General features: G+C 40.5%; 1 pseudogene; it reads right to left on the minus strand.

The window, feature by feature from the left end:
• Window positions 1-2,057: 2,057 nt before the first annotated feature.
• LOC134737188 (small ribosomal subunit protein uS2-like) lies at window positions 2,058-2,960 on the minus strand (annotated as a pseudogene).
• Window positions 2,961-5,012: the final 2,052 nt, after the last annotated feature.

Raw genomic sequence — 5,012 nt, forward strand, 5'->3', positions numbered from 1 at the left:
TGACAGAGTTGATCTGGCAGAAGCAGGATGCTTATGTGTGGAACAAAGCTGGGAAGAAAATATATGCATCAAGCAAACAGTTTAGTGAGATCCGTCAAATCTAGCTGTTTTGCAAGTCTTCTTCTCCAATTCCGTGTCTCTAAAAATGGCCTCCACACCCAAAAAACAAAAAAATGTTGTCTGTTCCATTAGGCTTTTCTCTCTTAGATACCAGTTTTTGAAGTAATCCAGTCCCGCAAGGCCGTAACTCTAGTATAAACACCAGGCTTATTGGGTTTCGCACATTCATCTCCCCAGCTCACTATTCCAGCAAGGTACCAGATATCTCTAGCATCTGACCTAACCAGTGGTCCTCCAGAGTCACCCTAAAGGAGAAGACAGAAATTAGTAATTCATAATTCAGTTCATTACAGAGGAATTGGCTATTTTTCTAACTTAAGAATGTAATGAAAGGGGTAATTTTCAGAAGTATTCAGTGTGTTCGCATGCGTAAGTGATTTTCTCCATCTATGTCAGTTATCCACCTAAAAGAGGACCTCCAATACCTTGAAAACTGATGGAGCCTTAAGGTTCAAAACAATGAGATTGAAGGCTCCATCTCTTTGGAGAACTGTGCTCTTAACTTATGTGATACATACTCTTTATTAGTGTAACATAACCCCCCAAAAAAGGGAGTGAAGAGTCTATTACTGATTTAAAAAAACAAACAAACAAAATAACAGACATTAGAGTCAGACACCAGGGTTTCTATCTCAAATTTGGCCTTTCTCTGCTGGCTAAGACCTTTAATTTATTTATCCGTAAATGCTCCTAATAATACCCACCTGTGATGAGTGCTATGAAGATGATGTAAGACAGTGAATGTAAAGTGCTTAGTCTAGCAAAAGGCAGAACTTAGGAAATGCATACATAAAATCACAAATTCTAATTATTTATATCCTGCAACCTCCAGAGTTTTTCTTCCTTATGTGTCTGGTAATAACGAGATACTGGCTGATTATCCCTCAAGATCCTGGAGCATCTAATTATCGACCACCCATCAAGTATTCATACTCACTCTATGAAGTTCTTAATTGATTAAAGTATTATCTCGTTAATTCGTGTAATTCTTGTTAACAAAAAGCGTAGAACTAGGTTAATTTTTTCTGGGTTATTAAGAAAACTGAAACTCAGAAACATTAAGTAATTTGCCTGAGATCACGTGCTAATCAGTGGTAGACCTTGAATTTGAATCCAGAGTGATCTAATTCAGAAGTCCATGCATTTTTCCCTACATTATGCTAACTTCCTTGTGAATTTTCTTTTGTCCATTTAAAAAATTAACTAATATAATAGTAAATTTGAAATAATACATTTGTGATTTTAAATCAACTAACCAATAAGCATTTGCTGATACCCTCGTATGTAGGAGGAGATATAAAAAGAGTATTATAAACACGTGGATCTTGTCCTCTAGGAACCCACAATCTGCTTATAGAAATAAGATATACCATATGAAGCTATTTGAAAGTAAATAATTTTGATAATAAAATCCCAGAGAAAATCAGGATAGAGAAATAGAAGATACAAGAGAAAACAAAGCTTAAATCAGCATAAGAGACAGGAATAAATGAGTCTGAGAATAAATAATTATTTTAAAGAGATAGCAGTAAATAGTAAATAATATAAATAATAGTATATAAATAGCAGTAAATAGCATTACAAGCTGAAAAGTAAGGTGATGTCCAGCAAGTATCAAACAGAAAAAAATATAGAGTCTATTCTACCAGCACTAATGAGTTTACATTTGATTAGTGAATGGCAGAGTTATGCCAGTCGAAGATGGAAATTATGATGGTTTATGTATGCTTTTTTTTTAGGCAAGGGAACCAGAATAATGGGAGTAGAATTATAAACTCCAGAAGAAAAGGAAAACCCTTTCAACTCAGCTATTACACAGGCAGACACCTTTGGGGCACTGTTTTTGTTTTGTGTTGTTTTGTTTTTTGTTTTTTGGTTTTTTTTTTAGAAACTGATGTTTATTTTCCATTGACCATTTTTCCATGTTGCTTAAGAGCCTGTGCAAGAACAGCTTAAGACCAGTCAGTGGTTGCTCCTACCCATTCAGTGGCGTGAGCAGTGGGAGCTTCAGACCAGTCTTCCGTGGCAGGCTGAGCGCTCCAGTTTTCAGTAGGAAACTGCTGAATAGGCACAGAGGGCACCTGTACACCTTCAGACCAGTATGCAACCTCAGGCTGAGTAGCAGTGAACTCAGGAGCTGGAGCAGTCCATTCACCCTGAAATTCCTCCTTGGTCACTGCCTTTTCAGCAGCAGCCTGCTCTTCTTTTTCAATCTCTTCAGGATCTCTGTAGAAGTAGAGATCAGGCAAGACCTCCCATGGGTGTTCACGGGAAATGGTGCCACACATGCGCAGAACTTCCCGAGCCAGCATCCACCACATCAAACCCACTGAGTGAGCTCCCTTGTTGTTGCATGGGATGGCAATGTCCACATAGCACAGAGGAGAATCCGTGTTACACAGCGCGATGGTAGGTAGGTTAACATAAGATGCCTCCGTGAGAGGCTGGTGGTCAGCCCTGGGGTCAGTAACCACAAGAAGCCGTGGCTCCCGGAAGGCTGCCTGGATCTGGTTAGTGAAGGTTCCAGGAGTGAAGCGGCCAGCAATTGGAGTGGCTCCAGTGGCAGCAGCAAACTTCAGCACAGCCCTCTGGCCAGTATTCCTGGAGGATATAACACTGACATCAGCAGGGTTTTCAATGGCAACAATAGCACGAGCTGCCAGCAGAAGCTTCTCTCAGGTCCTCTTCAGATTTATGATATACATGCCATTACTTTTCCTTTTATAGATGTACTGTTCCATCTGGAAGTCAAGATTGGTGCCACCTAAGTGGGTTCCTGCTGCAAGGAATTTAAGGACATCCTCCTCCTTCATTTGCAGGGCATCAAGGGCTCCGGACATTGTGTAAGTTTCCCTTTAAGTTACAACGGGAATCCAGAACAACGCCATACGGACCCCTCTACAGGTAGCGTGGAAAGGCTGGGGCACTGTTTTAAGAAAATGCCTGAGTTCTAGGCCAGGCGCGGTGGCTCACACTTGTAATCCCAGCAATTTGGGAGGCCAAGGCGGGCGGATCACGAGGTCAGGAGATCGAGACCACGGTGAAACCCCGTCTCTACTAAAAAATACAAAAAGCTGGGTGTGGTGGCGGGCACCTGTAGTCCCAGCTACTCGGAGAGGCTGAGGCAGGAGAATGGCATGAACCCGGGAGGCAGAGCTTGCAGTGAGCTGAGATCGCGCCACTGCACTCCAGCCTGGGCGACACAGCGAGACTCTGTCTCAAAAAAAAAAAAAGAAAAAGAAAATGCCTGAGTTCCTGTACCCAAAACTCCCTCCCCAGAGAGATGTATCCTAGCTTTGTATCAGTTTTAGGTTGCATTTCCTCTTCTGCTCAGGACTACACTTCCCTGTGTATATTGCCTTAGCACCAGCAAACCTGTGTTTCCACATTATTTTTCTGTGCATTTTTAACATGCCCTGAGTAAGCCACCAGACTTTGGGCGTTCTGCCTGCCTATGTTGTGCAAGCTATTTTTAAAGGTGCCAATTATTATATTTGTTAATTCTTCAGTTATAAAGTTGCATAGCTTTTGAGGGGCCGGTCTGTCTCTATCTCTATTTGTCTCATTAATCCTGTTATTTTTAGTGAATGGTTTAGTGAGAAGCAGAACAGGAAGTGTATTCAGGAATGTGCATATCACAACAGAAACTTCTAAAATTTGAAGGAAGGAGCCAAACAGGAAGCCGTGGAAGTATTAAGACACAAAGAAATGAGGGAATAGATTAGAGTGTTAACAGAAATAATAGGAGCATAAGAAATACACATAAAAGATATGGTAAAGTGGGAAAATAGTCTAGGACTTAACCGAATACATGTGGAGGAAACATAAGAGTAAAAAAAAAACTCTAAGAATAGTGAACCCCAATACTATTAGCAAGAAACTTAAAAACCCAGGCAACATTTCATGATGCCTATTGAGTTTCAAATGGCACATACACAAATTTTCATTTCATATTAAGAACTTAAAATATATAAATAGAAATCAGTTTGAAGTATGTAGAAATGTAAGACTAAATATGGGCCAGAGTTGAATTCTGGAGACATAGGTTTGGCACTCATTAAGGTGATAGCTGAGTTCAAAGAAAAGATGGCTTCTTTGAGTGAGAATATAGACAGCAGATAAAAATTTTATCTGAGATCTGAATCTTGAGGATAGCCAGGTTGAGAGAGAGAGAAAGAGTAATCAAAGGATAGAGCCAGAAATGAGTAGATGGAGGAGGAGGAAAGAAATCAGCAAATTTCAGAATTATGAAATTCGAACAAGGGATATGTTTTAAGAAAGACAAGGTGGCCAGATACCACTGAGATGAAAAACAGTAGGAGATTCGAGGAAAAACTTTTACATATGAGGTTATTAACGGTTTTTGTGATATTAAAATATAAAGAACAAGGCAAGTGGGAAAAATTGTGGATGCTAGACATGAACATTTTTTAAATGGAGGCTGGGCACAATGGCTTACACCTGTAATCCCAGCACCTTGGGAAGCTGAGGCGGGTGGATCTCCTGAGGTCAGGAGTTTGAGACCAGCCTGGAAGCTAGCAAGGAATTTTTCACCAACATAGTGAAACCTCGTCTCTACTAAAAATACAAAAATTAGCCTGGTGTGGTGGTGGTTGCCTGTAATCTCAGCTACTCAGGAGGCTGAGGTGAGAGAATAGCTTAAACCCAGAAGGTGGAGGTTGCAGTGAGCTGAAATCGCACCACTGCACTCTAGCCTGGGTGACAAGCATGAAACTCCATACCTCCCCTCCAAAAAAATGGGTGCCATGTCTTTCCAGAGACAAGAAAGTAGAATATTGTAATCATAGGGCAAATTTGGCTTCACTTCTGTAGCTCACAAAGTTTGTAAAGAGTATATATCTCTAATATCACCATCAAGATAGTATTTTTGA

The sequence above is a fragment of the Symphalangus syndactylus genome, chromosome 7, assembly GCF_028878055.3.
Source record: "Symphalangus syndactylus isolate Jambi chromosome 7, NHGRI_mSymSyn1-v2.1_pri, whole genome shotgun sequence".
NCBI lineage: Eukaryota > Metazoa > Chordata > Mammalia > Primates > Hylobatidae > Symphalangus > Symphalangus syndactylus.